The sequence below is a fragment of the Lethenteron reissneri genome, chromosome 49 (assembly GCF_015708825.2).
Source record: "Lethenteron reissneri isolate LAM-NWPU_2019-01 chromosome 49, ASM1570882v1, whole genome shotgun sequence".
NCBI classification, from domain to species: Eukaryota; Metazoa; Chordata; class Hyperoartia; order Petromyzontiformes; family Petromyzontidae; genus Lethenteron; species Lethenteron reissneri.
This window is the reverse complement of record NC_083827.1, coordinates 9,391,707-9,407,913: the sequence shown is the minus strand read 5'-3', so window position 1 is coordinate 9,407,913 and position 16,207 is coordinate 9,391,707. Positions and strand designations below refer to the sequence as shown.

General features: G+C 45.5%; 1 protein-coding gene across 1 annotated transcript in view; it reads left to right on the top strand.

Moving 5' to 3' along the window:
- Nucleotides 1-847: 847 nt before the first annotated feature.
- LOC133354910 (teneurin-3-like) overlaps nucleotides 848-16,207 on the top strand; it is a 417,855-nt gene continuing 402,495 nt past the window's right edge. The window contains 1 exon segment of the mRNA XM_061572093.1: nucleotides 848-872. The gene's annotated coding sequence lies outside the window, so the exon portion shown is untranslated.

Here is a 16,207-nt window from a genome sequence, read left to right as displayed (position 1 = left end):
CACGTTCTTGCGTGCAGATGACAATGACCACGGGTTTGTTTGTTTATTCAGCTCGTCGCATGAACGCTGCAGTGGTAAGGCCGTCATCCAGCAGCGGTGCTCCGCATGTGCACGTTTGCAGTCCCTTACAAAACAATGTGATTGCCGCGAACGCTGTCATGCTTTTGTTACAATGGAACAACACTTCAGTTGCCTGCATCTATACCAACTCCACAGGGTAGAGCCAGAGCTCTATTGTCAGGCCAAACACCGTTTCAATCAACCGAGCCGGGCTTTGCGCGTAACCTTTGTTTACCCGATAGACATATTGAATAAGAAACGGCACTGACTGGACTTTAGGTGGGGTGGGCGGGTGGGGGGGATGCTGATAGATTTTGAGATGGAATGCTTGACGCTCGTTTATCAAGGGCACTCCTTTGGCCACCTTCCCACCACCACCACCCCCCTAGGGCGCCGATGGAAATGGTTCACGCCGGGGGAAGAGCGCGCGGGGGCTCCCTCGCTCGCCTCCGTTGGCTTCGCCGCTGCCGCGAGAGCGGAGGCAGCGTGCGCGCTGTGCGAGCGAGTGAGCGAGCGTCTACGGCTCCGGCCGAGATCCGCCGTGCAGCGAGAGAGAGAGTAGCGAGAGAACAGCGAGAAAGAGAGAGAGCGGCGAGCCCCGCTTTGTGCGAAGGTTCACGCGCGCGTGTCTGCGTGCCTGTGTGTGTGCGCGCGCGCGCGTGAAACCGCGGAGACGGTGGCATAACATTGCTGCCCGTGTGCAACTTGGGTCACTTTTTGTACGTGGGCCGGTGGATGGGAGTTCTCGCGCAAGCTTGCTGCTGCTGCTGCTGCTGCTTCTGCGGCTAATGCTGTTGTTCGGTACTTTGCGGGTAAGTGCTGCAACGATGCGTCTTTGCCCTCGTTTTTTGTTGTCGTCCTATTGGTTTCAGTTTCTTGTTGGCACGTGGTTATGAAAAAAAACAACGCATAATGTAAGTTGAGAAATGCACACGTGGAAATTGCATGGCAAATGTTACAAACTTCGTGTGAACTATTTTTAAAGCTGTAGCATACCTTGGGTTTCAGATGAGCCGCAGTATCTGCAAATGATAGACATAGACACTAATTACTATGCTTTCACCACTAATTAGTCGACCAAATTGACATTTTAATTACCCTAATGTGGCAGTGTGTGTTGCAATCAAGCGGTGCAGTGGTTCGTGGTGTGGCGCTGTAAACCCAATGACCTGAGTGTGATTCCTGACCGCGGCTCACACCGGTAGCGAATGTTGTCTGAAACGGTCTTGGGGACCCCTCCCTGCACCAACCGGCACTGATCAGCGTGGTGAAGTATGGTCAAACAGCCTCCGATGACCGACACGGTCTGGGGAGTGAGGCCTTCATCCAGCAGTGCATTGACAAAGTGCTGTGAATTGTTGCGTTTCAGAAATGAAGGTATAACGTGAATAGCAGACGATTAAATAGAATCTGATACTTTGCAGATGTGTTAACCACACAGGACATAACCACACTGTGCAATTCGTATTCTCACATTGACTCGGACGAAAGGCCTTTCGCATAACTGCAAAGACAGGTTCACGATTAGTATGATTAATTTTCTATAACATGAGCAAACGTTAATGATTGTACTATTGTACGTAACGGACTATTTTATAGGAACCCAATAAAACGAGAATAACATGAGGCTTGATTTTTGTGTACAGCATATATGTGTAATATATACACACACAACTTATTAAAACTGTACATTTCATTTATTGTTCGGGTTAAAGCAAACAACCCTTGTGTCAACGGGCATGTCTTTTTGTTCGGCATCTGACACTAACCGATTTTAATTCGTGCTATTTTGTTCAATGCCAAGTGTAGTTTTGCAGTTATCCATGAACTTGGACATGTGCCCGGCAAATGGCTCCCACTAGTGGTAGACAATTAGTTGGAAGACCTCGCCTGCTAAAATGCTAACCTCTTTTAACTCCCGGTGCACATGCTTACGCATATGCACACAGCGCACATGTGACCAGGGTGTTCGGGGTTCATTATTTAATTCACAGCCTTGTAGTGTAAAAAAATAAGAGTGAACGCATTGAAATGTGTAACGCTAATGAGAAAAAGCGCGCCCGTGTTCAGCTTGCTATTCGAATGACTTAATTTCTTTATAAAAAATTTCCAAAATGACGACACATTATTATTTTTTGTGTACTATATTATATAGTTTTGCATGATACTAGGACCAATTTCTTACAGAGAGAGGTTTCCTTGCCTATACACAGCTGGCAGTTCACCAGCATTTGGTTCAAGCAAGCCTTACTACCGATTACACACTTGATGTCGAAACCGATCCAGAGATTTGCTCGTGTTGAACCAATGCCGTTGACATTATGCACTCCCAGAAGGCCGTGTGCCCAGTGGGTTGTGTAAAATATACTGTTGCATTTTGTGTGGAGAGACGAATTTAGGAAGAAAGGAGGCATTATTTATTTTAAAGGGCCCTCTGAAATAGCAGACACTTTTTTGCGAACGCCTAAATGGAAACACAATTCTTCTGTTAATTCCTCATGCATTCGTAATGCGGCTCCTTTGCATATAAATGCACTGCTATATTGAGTGGTACAAACTGTTATGTGAACTGTGGTTTCTGCACTAATCAGCAAGGAATTATCGCAGGGAAAGTTTGCGATTGAATTGAACACCTATTAATGGGATTGTTATAATGGACTTTATATAAATACAGCACCGTATATCTAAAATAACTTTTTAAAATAATTCAATAAAGTCGTGTATTTTGCTGCTCGTATGAAATAATTTAAGATCGTGGATACTAAACTTCTTATGGATTCGCAGACCACCATGGCCAATTAAAATAGACATTTTTAAAATAAAATGTTTCTCTCTAAACATTGCCACCAGTCGGCCGATTCATTCAATAGCCAGCTGTGTTGGTGGGTTTTGAATAACAAAAAAACAGTTGTGCAATGGGCAGCTATGGAGGCCACTATCTACGGCCTTGCGGACCACGTAATGGAGACCGCTGTCTTGGGGGGATATTTTCCCTCTGTTTGCTGAAATGTAAATTCACGTGAAGGAGCGAAAACCATCACACACTCAATTCCTCCTCGCAGCGGCTTCTGGCTCGCCATCAAATGAAGACGGTCACTGCATCACGCGAGTTCAGATGCGCATCTGCGGCCGTCTGGAACACTCTTCCTTCTGATATTAGGAAGCCACTGGAGCTATGCACTTTTAAATCTAGGTTGAAAACAAATTTTTTAGAACAGTTTTTTGTGTTTAGTTTGTTGTCCTCCCCCCACACCTCCAATAAGCACTGTTGCATATGTACGATGTGAAAGAAGTTCAACATACGTACGAGGGGAATTTTATGTGGCTGGCCACTACACGTTCAGATTGTTCCGACTCATAGCTAGGAGTCAAAATGGATGCCAACAGCGAGGACTGCAAATCAAATATATTTACAGCTGCGTTGAATAAATGTGTTTAAATAAACGCCTTCAGTATTGTCAAACAAACTTGATACATTACCTTCTGGTAATGGTGACTAATCTTTCTCACTTCTAAGAACTAAGAGACAAGCGTCATTTATTTTTAGATAACTCCTTAACCCTTAGCTCAAACTCGCCCCGATTGTGTGAAGTGGGAGTTGCAGTGGTGGCTGCCTCCAACACCCGACGAAATTGATAAATGGACGTTGGTCACCCAGCAACTAAAGAACAAAGTGCATTGGATGATGCACATGCATTATAAAGTCTCGGCTCCTGAAAACCAAGCAACGAGTCTTGGAGGCCACATATTGGCCAGAAAATAAGGTTCCCACCCTCGCAAAAAACTTGAAATCCTTTTTACAAATAGTACAGTTCTGCAATAATTTAAGGACTAAGGACAATTTAATCTAATCAATGAAAAAGTTTAGGTTTTAATGAACGGTTATTAAAAAAGCTCATGTCAGTTATTTGTATGGTCAACTTCATTTTGTAAGCACACATTATCGCGCAAAAGTATACCCAGTGATGCAATCTGTGAATGGTATTGGTGTGTAAAAGATATTAATACATTTCAGCAATTCTCGATCCACTGCTGGATGATAGTTTTCTCCATATCACGCCGGTCATGGGTGGGTTGTCGGCTGTTGTCTGACCACGGTTCACGACACTGGCCAGGAATTTAACTTGAAGCACAAGCCAAAATAGTTGATGTCGGGTCTGAAGGTCATAAATGGACCATGCGCTAAACAAGCAAGATGCGTTACAGTGAGATGTTAATGCTGCAGGGAGCTTGGGTGATATTGGTTGCAAATGTTATTATAACCAACCCACACTGACCAGCGTGGTGAAATATGGTCACATATCTTTCATCCAATGGTAGTGCGGCTAGATGTTGATGGCTTTTGTCGTCCTTCGACCAACATCGAATCGATCATGGCTGATGATGATGTTGAAATTAAAAAAACTGTCATTGTTGTGGATTCACTCTTCAACACACCGGTGGGCTAAAGTAGTGAACTATTTGTCTTTTATCAACGTGACACTTTTTTTACTGATTGGCCGTGTCAGGTGGTGGAGGGTTGCGACACATTTATAAATAACCCAAAAACCTTTATTATGAATAATATTGGTCGCGAAAGCCTCAGTGTTAAACTAACTTCATAATATTGAATTTCTATTTGGTAAATGTGCAGACCCGGTATGGCCTTGCTCACAAACATAGCTGGCAGAAGAGCCTCCACTAGAATAAGTTCTAAAGACCTCCAGAGGAAGATGGGGGGGGGGGGCGGGTGTACCCACACTTTACCCCACCACAGACAACCTGCCAATCGACTGGGGTATAGCCATGCCTACTGCTGGATGAGGTGGGGGACTTCGAGCCGTCGAACTCAGGATAGCAGGTCCATTGTGGTGATAACCATCATAATCCGTCAGCTTCCCCAATTCCGTTAGAGTTTAGGTGTTTTTGAGTGCTGTGATTTCTAGCTCTTTGGCGGATAATGTGGTGCAGGAGTAGTGCAATTCTGTCTCACCGAACTGACAAAACCACAAAACGTCCTCGCAAAAACCAATCCAAACCCACGAATATGCTTTTACGTACCGTATGCTTCATATTACACGCTGCCTTTCAAATATAATTGTCTAAAATATGCTTCATTATTAGAACAAATTCCCTCTTGGAAATACTTCAAGTGTACTTTAATAAACCAAATAGCAGTATAATTAAATGAATTGTAACCTTTAATCATCACTGCCTATGAACTATTGTGCAGGCAAGGTTTATGTATAATTTGAGGCTTTTTACTCCGCTTTCATTCGCGTGAGTCTAAACTCTCCACGCTGCATTGCTCTCGTCCAAGTTCACCGATAGTCATTTATAAACGGCAAACAGAAGATAAAACACACTAGCCCAATTCTCTCCCTCCTCCCCCCCCCCGGTAAATTAAATTAAAAAAAGTAATTGAACTGCTAAGTCGTCGGTGCCAAACAAGTTTGTAACTAAACCAGATAAGCGGTCTGTCAGCGCTAAGCCGATCGGGTCGCTATCTGTGTTCCGCTTACGATCGCTGCTCAGATTACGCCTCCTGCACTGAGAGGGTTTCTTTGTCCACGGCGAATGCTGTGTCAGACTGCAGCGCGCAATCTGGGGGCTCGGGGTGACAACCTAAGATGTCTGCTCGTGGTGGCTCGAGCAAGCGAAAGAAACTTCGCGGATCATTGTCTGAACTCCCCAACTGCCAGCCTCGTCGTGATCGCTGTGCACATCAACATGAAAGTTTTGAGAGGGCTTTGGAATGAACAGGGATGATGCTGCTGCTGCTGCTGCGATTAGCATGCGGGACTCGCAATCCGGAGGTCGTAGGTATGGACCCCGATCTCCTGGCGCGGCATTTGAAACAGCGGCGGGGGTGGTGGCGAGCTTCTTAAATTCCCGTGCCCTCTGTCGACCCAGCAGTTCGCTGTACACGTGCACACCGCAGTCGCCGGGCAGATCGTGTGTGGTAGGGTAAAGTGTGAGTACTCCCAACTTTTTTTTCCCGAGATGTTTGACCGGTGTCGAAGAGGGTAATTTGACCTCTTATCTCCCACCACTGGCCTGACGTCATGCAAAAGCGTGGGAGTGCGCACACTTCATTCATTTATTTATTTGGTGGTTTATAAACTGTGGTGGACCCATTAATTATACTGGTGGGCGGACGGAACCATAGGTGGGATTTTAAAAGAAAACATTCGCCTTTGTGTCAACTGTTACTCCGAGAAGTTGAATCAAACCGAGGGACCTCTGGATTGTAATCCTCGTGCGTTGACCATGAACAACCACGGCAGCATCCGCGGGATAAGCCACGCGGGAAAGTACAGCAAACGCTGACGTTATATGAAAGTAAAAAAAAGGAAAAGCCAAGAGGGATATAACAACGACGATGGGCATGATTAACAAGACGGACGAGCGGTGTTTTTGGAACGAGACGGCTGTGCGGCTTCTCGTCGCCACGTGTCCTTCCCCCACTTGCGCTCGCGTTGGGCACACGCGTTGCACATGAGTTGCACATGAGTAGGGCAAAGACAAAGATCCCCCGTATAGCCTTAACAGACTGTAGGGGCAAGTGCTGTTAGCGAGCACCTATGAAGGCCGGAACGGTACACGAGGGGCTGGTGTGGCCAGCACAACGCCCGACCGCCTTTGTCTCCCTAGCGGCGATGTTTACACACCGCACCAGGTACTCATTTGAGGCTGAGTCGACCTAGGGGAGGTCCAGAACCGGTTCAGATAATCGTCACTGGTGTTTGCCGTGAGCGGGAATCGAACTCGGGTCGCCAAGTTCGTAGTGCAGCGCGCTAACCGCTACACTACCGCTCCCCACAATGAGATGGGCACACGCGTGGGCACACGCTTTGGCACACGAGCGTGCGACTGCCGCTGCGTTTACCGTTAACTACAGCAACACGACAGTCAGAGCAAATGAACAACAGCATTTCTCTGCGTTTTGCCACCAGCGGAGAATGTGTGCGCGCGTGTTTTTTTCTTTCCCCCTTCGCGAAATGGAAATGTATGGGCTTCGTGCACTGCTGGGAAACGTTGGGGCTGCCGGGTGACACGTGGAATTGTTATTAGTCGGTAGGGTAATGACGGAAATGCTTCCGCTGGGCAGTGCAGGTAAAACCCATAATGTTCTGCGTGTGCATTGAATTGCATTACCCCTTTGAAAGCTTTTGCACAAAATTTCGGCCAAAATGTTATTTTGAGTAAAATATATTATTAAGTGACGTCAAAGTGATATCCTGTGCAAACAAGCATTGAGGCATCGGTGCTCCATCTCTCGCTTACAGCCCTGAGCCAGTGCTGGAGACGTTTACACTCCTATGGTTTAAGATACAAATGCAGTACATCTATAATACCCCCCCCCCGCCCCCGTAAAGTGGTACAATAATTTATCGACTTCGGAGGAATGATGGGCCAAGTTCAACCCACCTACCAGAATTTGAGCGTGGAACATTTTGATTGCGAGTAGCTCACTGCGGCTGAGCCAACGAGGGCGGGTTTTACGTTTAAATGTTTTATAATCCAATGCGAAGCTTACTTTTTAAGCCCAATGTTTTAATAAAAACAAATGCATATGTTGGTAAATATTTTACATCGCTGCAAGTGCCTTTCCGTGCATGTCCTCTTATGGGGCCGGTAGTTTAACTCGAAATGTTTTGGTCTTCGAGCCCGCGTGCTGAAAAACCACTTCGTAATATCTGTTTCGGAATACGATGATACACGAGATAACATTTTTACGTGGTGCTTAGGCACGTGAGTAGCCTTTGGTAAAATAACAAAGCGTCTGCACTCGCCTGGTGTAAAGTCTGGTACTTTAGCCGTGTGATGCGTCCAGAAGCTATTCTTAAATATGTGGACATAAAGTGGGGAGTGATGGTGTAGCGGTGAGCGTGCTGAACTACAAACCCGGCGACCAGAGTTTGATTCCTGCTCACGGCAAACACCGGTGACGATTATCTGCACCGGCTGCTTGGCCTCCCCTAGGTCGACTCGGCCTCAAATGAGTACCTGGTGCGGTGTCTAGTAAACCTCGTCACCGGGGAGACAAAGGCGGCCGGGCGTGCGTGTTTCCGGCCACCCACTCCCTCGTGTGCCGTGCAGGTCTTCAAAGGTGCCAGGCACGAACAGCACTTGCCCCAAACAGCCTGTTAATACGATCAGGGGGGATCTTTGTCTTTGTACATTCATATACACATCAAGCCGTTGGCTGTTTTTCCAACTGTGTGTCTGCTGTGTTAAAAAAAAATATGAATAACATAGGTGTATCTGGGAAGAACTGAAAGTGTGCAATTGATTACAGTTTTATCTGACTGAACCTAAGAAGAGGTTATTGATTGGTTCCAGCCGAGATGAATGAAGCTCAAACTGTGTAGCTTTGAGATTGGACTTTGCAAAAAAAAAAATCTCGCAAAAGGCTTGTGGCATTTGGGTGTAGCTGCTTGAGTTCTGACATTTGTTTGAAGTTTTGTTTACTAATGATTTCTTTTCATTGTTCTATGTTCATAGTGGAGTCTGAATTGTCGTTTGGGTGATTTCATTCATCAATTTAAAGTCTCCAAAATGCAAGCATGAGGATTGTATCAAAGGGAACGCGTTAACAGCCCAATGGGATTTTAAATACTGTACTCTATATTTAGCGGTGGCACAGCAGTTTGCGCACTGCGCTTTGAACCCGGTGGCCTGAGTTCAATTCCTAGCAACGTCTAATATCCGCGGCGAGGTGATACCTGAACCGGTCCCGGGTAAACTCCGCTTCACCGACCTGTACTGACCAGCATGGTGAAGTATGGTTTAACAACTCCCATGACTGACATGACCTGGGGAGGCCTTCATCCAGCAGTGGATTAACGTCTTATTTTACGCTATGTTATTGTGCAGTGTAAATATTAAATTGGTGTGTATTGAATTGTTTATGGAGCAATATGTTCAGTTGCCATGCCGGAACGAGATGGATTGTGGCCTCGTAGGACCGCGAGGGATGGCAACAGTGCGTGGGGAGGTCTTCATCCAGCTGTGGATAGGCTTTGTCTGCTTCGCAGCATTTTCATGATTTTATTACAAAACGTATTTCCACCTCGTCAAAATGAAATGCGTCATAATGGACTGGTGCAGTGCTTGACCGGACGTCGGGAATGTTTCGCGGCATTCTAAGTGACTCGCGGTATAAAGGAAACGCTGTGCTCGGGGTGAAACATCCACGAGAATGTTACTTATCGTAATTTATCTGGGCCAGCGCGATGCCTCGTTCCATTACCCGGCTTTGTTTATATTGGCAAGCGAAGCTCCCAGGAGTGAGCATGGCATGCGTATTGTTCAACGTGTGGACCAATGTAATTAATTTTGAGCAAGTCCTGTTGCCTTTGCATTATTAAGAACTGACAACACTTGTTATGTTAATGTATTGGAATGAAAAAATAAAACTATTTTTTTAGGCTTCTTTATTTTTCTCCCGCCTCACAATCTATTCTTTGCACGCACTCATACAGACATTACATTTATAAAACGTCCGATATATCGGGCTGATTAATTGTATGCAATTGTAACGGTCAATTTTACGTGTAATTTACCCTGTGAAATGTAATTCCTTTGCTTCATAATCTGGGTGCAAATGTGTATTTCAAATGCTCTTACAAGTAAGTAGTCGTACAAGTTCTTGTAGCACTTAGTATACATTTACAATACATATGAAAGTAACATTAATATCGTACACATTACATCTCCCGCTGTTCTGAAACCTCAACGTCCGTTGAATATGTTACATTTGTTCAAACAATTTTCTTTCAAACAACGGGGAATACCTAAAAGCCTAATTTTAAACAAATTTAGAAAAAACATTAATCTTAAAAAAAATGTGTAATTGCTTTCTTCACACCATATTGGCAGAGTTCAGAGTAGTCAAGACGTGTGGTTGCTTCTAAATGTCTCTAATAAAACGTGCATTGCTTTCATAAAATAACTCTTAAAATGTGATGAAGAGCACGTGTCTTCTTGGTTCTTTCGGTAAAGTCACGTAGAAGGGAAGTAATAAAATAATAAAAATAAAACATAATAAAATAATTCTCACGACGTTTCGGCTACAACGCAAGCAGCCGTCTTCAGGTGAAGAACAAGTCTGTCGGAAAGACAGCGTCTGAATGACGCTGTCTTTCCTGAGGACGGCTGCTTGCGTTGTGGCCGAAACGTCGTGAGAATTATTTTATTATGTTTTATTTTTATTATTTTATTACTTCCCTTCTACGTGACTTTACCGAAAGAACCAAGAAGATGAATCCATGCAGTCACGAAAGCTTTAAATCTAAAAATGTTCCCTGAATGCTTGCCTAATATAATGTGCATGGTCTCTCAATACCAACAGCGGGTACAACCTATAACGGTGCACAACCTATAACGGTGCACAACCTATAACGTTGTACAACCCATAACGTTGTAAATCCACCAATGGATGAAGGCCTTCCCACAGCACGTCAATCTTGGGGGTTTGTTTGAGATCTGCCACACTGGTCAATGCGGGTTGGTGAAAAGGTCTTCTTCTGATATCACCTGCCCACTGATGTTCGCAGTGGCCAGGAATTGAACTCGGGATATCCAGGCCCATAGTACAGTGTGCTTATCTACTGCATCAACGCTGCAAAACTTGAGTAAATACTGTCTAATATATAGGATTTCATTCCAGTCTCTTAATTAAAAACGATGCTTTCTCAGATTTAAACTGAGCAAAACAATTGGTACCGGTTTCTGGTGGCCTGGCCCTCCACTTGAAAACTTAAAACCATTTTCTCCCTGGTTGATTAAATTATTTAGAATCTATCCTTGCCCTTTCCTTGACCAACGAAACACCACAGCAGCCGCCGCCGCCGCCCTCTCTCGTGTTCTTCCCTCCTCCCTTGCTCGCTCAGGCATCGGACCCCTGCCTGGCGGGCAAAAAATCCTGCAAAATACCGCTGTAAGCCATGTTCCCATCATTACAGGTGATGCACTGGCATGTTAGCCCCGAGTCCCTGTGCACAATGCGTCCTGGGTCCTCCGCACGCCTGCTTAGGGATCAGACACGTGCTCTTCATCAGTAAATAATGGCTTGGACCTGACAGCACCCATCTCACCTCGTGGCCCAGTGGATTTGCTCTGTGTTTTTCCACGCCTTAAGGATGCCTCGCTCTTTCTCGCCGAGGGTAAAGTCATGTGGTTGGGCCCTGCTGTGGTGTTTTAACAGCTTTTGCAGCGAGACAATGGTAATATCGGCGCGACAGATTCCCTCTCGCCAGTTATTGATGGCATACGTTGCGTTGGTTCGTCGTCTAATACCGGTGCTGTAGTTAGTAAACACACATTTTGCGTTTTGAAATAATGAATAGTTAAAACTAATTATAATCCACACTTTTTTTAGTTAATCCACTTCTGGATAGAGGCCTCCCCACAGGGCTTGACCATGCCTCACCATGCTGGCGAAGGACACGTTGGTGGTGAACGTGGGGGGAGGCTAGGAACGCTTCGGATGTAATTTGCTCGTGATTTTAACCGTGGCAGCAAAATCAAACTTGCGGTTCCCACGTTCGCGGCACAGTGCGTGAACCATTACGCCCACCACTCCACCCAATCGCTGTTACCACTTCCAAAATCGCTTCTACGGTCATTTAAAAAAAATGATATTAATCTCTAAAATCATAAACAATAAACACTTTTTTAAAATTATTGCTTTAAGACCACGAAGTGTTCCAATGTTGCAGCTCGACTTCCATCCGCGCCCCCCTCCTCCAATGTTGCCACTTAAATCTCACGGCCGTCGTGACGCGTACAATAAGCTTCAAGTGCAGCAAGCGCAACAACAACAAACCTAAAGCCTTGTTATTATTAGTGCGTGTAATTGCGTGCAGCCTTGCAAGTTAACAACGAGCAGCGGTTTGATTTGAGCTGGTGCTGAGGACGCTTGCCGCAATAGGCAGTGTCGACGTTTTTCGGGAGGTGGGGAGGTGGGTGGGGATACAGCTGCTCGTTAAGAAGGGCTCACGACCCCGGTGAATTGTTCTAATGATGACAACACGGGCGCATTGTTAAGTGCCGCCGAGACGGGCTCCGACTGATGGGTTTTGTTGGCGTGCGGCTCTCTGGTAGGAAGATGGAGGGGGGAGGCAGGAGACGGGAGGTGGGAGATGTGGGAGGGGGGAGATGGGGGAGGGGAGGGGGGAGATGGGGGAGATGTGGGAGGGAAGAGGAGAGATGTGCCCTGGGTGAATAGTGATGCATCCAAAACTCATGAGCAAAGCTTGAAACGCTAATGAAAAAAAAAATTGGGGGGGGGGGGGGGGGGGCCAAGGCCTCCGAGGCAAGCCAAGACCCTGTTTAATCAACTGCCTCTAATGGCAGAATCACTTACACTTGAACAGCCCAAAGACAAGTGTAAACTTTAAACTTCTAAGAAGACTTTTCAGTTGGCACAATGTCCTGTATGAATTATTTAAACATATATATTAAAAAAAAGCCCAAGAGCTGAACATTAAACATTCCCGCCCACACCCCCTGCTTTTAAGGAACAGGTCCAAGGGTTCGCTGTGTGTTTTCACATCACAAGTACGGTAATCAATAGTTGAATTGCTTAAAAGGAAATGTGGCGGGGCCACCGCTGTGCTTTAAATTTCGTGGTTTAAGGAGAAGTGCAATGAACAGACAAGAGCAACCTATGGCCCGCGTTCTTGTTTTGTTGTGCGCAAAACCGCACGGTGCCCCCCCCCCCCCCTCCGCATATTACTGCGATGTGTTGACTCTCTCGCAGGGTTGCATTGCGGCGGAGAGGAATTGACTTTGCGCTAAATCGAAGAGGGTTGTGCGGCGCGTGCGGCTCTCAGGTGCTGCACGTCGGCGATCGTCAATCGGCTCGCCGTTCTCGTGCCGAGCGGCGCGTCGATTCGATCTGCGCGAAATCTGCGCGATGCTTTCGGCCGCAGTGTAAATTGTCAGCACACCCGGGACTCGCACAGCGGAGAGGTCCCTCCCCATCCGATCTCCCGGCATGGCGGCAGTCGATACGATGGATTCACTGATTTGAATCCCAACCGCCGCATCTGTCCACCCGACAGGACACATGGGTATGCCCACAGTAAGTCGATGCACAGGTTGAATGCGGTGGTGGTGGTGGGGAGGTAAAGTGTGCGTACTCTTACCGCCTGTCAAGGCATCTGACCAGCATTAAAAAATAGCCCCAAATACCCTCCTAGAAGAGTTCTCTGGCGCTTCCTCTACTACAGCGGCCCTTAACCTGGGGTGCACTCACCTCCTGGGGGTGCGAGATGCCCTCTCAGGGGGGTGTGAGACATGTCCGTTTCTTTTAGACGGTAAATTATCGAAACACAAACTAGGCACGAGCACGTAAATACAACTACTTTGTTTTATGTATGTTTGTTTTAACATGAAACATTTTAATGATTGAGAACCAAAGGGGCGCAAGGCTGCAGTAATGTTAAGAACCACTGCTCCTAGTAGATGCCTCCTTTTTTTACCAGCAGTGGTGTGAGCAAGAAATTGCAGGGCTGCACCTTTACCTTTAAACAAAAAATCACAAACTACCATTTGTCCTTCACTCACAGATACAAACTAATGTTTTGTATTTTAACCCAATAACGATATGCCAAGGCGCAAAAACGCATACTCAACCACCTGATGGAAAAGAAAAAAAAGCGCCTACATTAATGGATTCACACTCTGCAGAACAGTCATTTTAACACGCGGTTCTATGGATCGTCTGCTGACCGACGCGGGGTTTTTAAAAGGTCAGAGATATAGTCTTTCAAGGGAAATGGCAATTCCTTGGAGGGCTTGTGTGTCTAATAAACGGGTCGTAAAAAATATTGTTTCATGTTTCCTACAAAATGTGGCCCAAGGGGACTAATATCCTGATGCTTTCTGAACGTGGACTGTACCTTCAGTAAAGGCTTTCGTGTTTTTTTTCCCCTTAGATATGGAAAAACGTGTCGAGATTAATGATTACACGAAAAAGCATGTACGCACATTGAACTTCTTTCGCACCATATGTAGCGAGCCGTGCTAATCGGAGGTGCGAAAGTGTGAAGTTATATATTTTTTCTCAATGCAATAGAAATTTTAACGAGGTTGGGTTTTTTTATTCCAACCATTAAAGTTGCGTGGAATATTTAACATAAAAAGTAGCTTACATGTGTGTAAGCTACCTTCAAATGTTGGTCAGGGGTTGCCTCAGAGGTTGACTCAGCCCATCATTCCTCCATGGTCAATGAAATTATTACCACTTTCTGATCGACTTCGTCCTACCGTACGAATGTGGAACTTTCACCACTGGCTCTCAGGGCTTTCAACAGCCGCTGAGCACTGCCTCAATGCTTACTTGAGCAGGAAATCACATTCGCTCAACACGTGTGAATAGAAATACCCATTAAGGGGTGATCTATAGAATGCATAATACGATTTGGTCTTGCGTAGCATCGATATAGAATGGGAACTCTAGAGCATTAGTACGTGACAACGAACCGGTCTTGACAATGAATCTGCCTTTGCTGCAGAAGTGTGAGTATTGACCATGCTAAATGTAGACTGCAGCGTGACCCTTAAAGGGATATTCAAATTATCTGGTGATAATGAAAGTGCAAATTATTAGCATATTGTTAATGCACAAGGGGAAATATACCCCGTTAAAAGGAGACTTGCCACAGTGACACATTGGTAATTTGCACCAGTGGTTAAATATTATATGTAAAATGTTTCTTGGTTCTAGAACATCTTTGACAATGTGAAGCTACACATGACGTGTTCTTTTTCTGGAGGGAGCATTTGTATTTCTTAGTTTTGAGTCGAAATAATAGGGGTGAAAATATCTCTCACTTTCAATATATTTTTGAGGTCATACATCTGTGTTCTGTTGTTCAGCATTAAGTCTGACATTTTGCTCCACATTCTGGGAGCTGCTTCACGAATGATCCAATTCAACTGAACAAAACTATTTTTTATTTATTTTACCAGTTCAAGACAACGGAGCCATGTGGCTTTTTGCTTAGAAGCAACCTGGCCACAGATGATAGCCCGACGAAGTGGCTCATCACGTGGAAGTTTATAACAGCCGAATCATCTAAACGCGTGTTTCTAGATGTGGAGGGGAGAATCTACGCGACCACAGGGAGAACATTCAAATTCCAAATATACAGGCGTCAGGGTCGGGATCGAACCTGTCATCCTGTATCCTTGGTGAGGTAGTCAACATCTCACCACCGTGGCACCCTCAAATCATTATTTTCTAAAAAAAGCTTCCTGAAATGTGGAGCGAAACGTCGGACAGCATGCCGAACAACACCCGGCACAGCCCATTAGCACATCGGAGAGCTATGCAGCACAAGCATGACAACCTAGGCAGGAGAGATAACATGATCGTTTGGGTGTGGCTCAGGCGGGCGTGCAATTTTCCTTCCATTACACCCTTACACGGTCGGAGAGATGTGAATTATTGTAAATGGCATTCCATAAACATAACATTTCCTGGCAAGAGTAAATGACAAGCTAAATTTTTCTCCGCATCCGTGTTACCTTTAAGGTGGTTCTGGGAAAATATTGCCTTGACGAATGTGATTTCTATTTTTCTAAATACGTGCATCACAGGAGTGTGACCTTGTTTGCAGATGTAAAATGCATGCAGCGTTTACTTTCCTTGTGATGTATGTAAACACGCGCAAGCGATCATTAATTATTTTCAGGATTTGTGGAGAAAATTTAAGAAAAAGTCGAATGGAATTGGGGGTAGTGCACGCATCGCTATAGAAGATTATCGCTGAAGCTGGCAATGGATGAGACTGACGACAGAACGGCAGCACAAGGAGAGGACGCATCATATGAGAATGACCATCATAGTCACGGAGCGATGAGATCGGTTCATTTGCAGGCGTGAGATGGATGGTGGTGGCCCCGGATCGTGGGGGAAGGCGACAGCATAAGGAGTCCAACATCCAGCAGTGGATATACAATGGCTGGTGATGACGAGTGACAACTATAGCTCGCAGTTCTTGTGACTCCGAGCCTGGAATCACAATTCGATGTTTAGACATTACTTCTTAGAATCGAATACAATTGCATTGGTGGATTGTAGAGGTAGTGGGGATTTACCATTTGAAATGTATGCCCGCTGCCTGGGTCATACATTTCTTTGACAATTTAT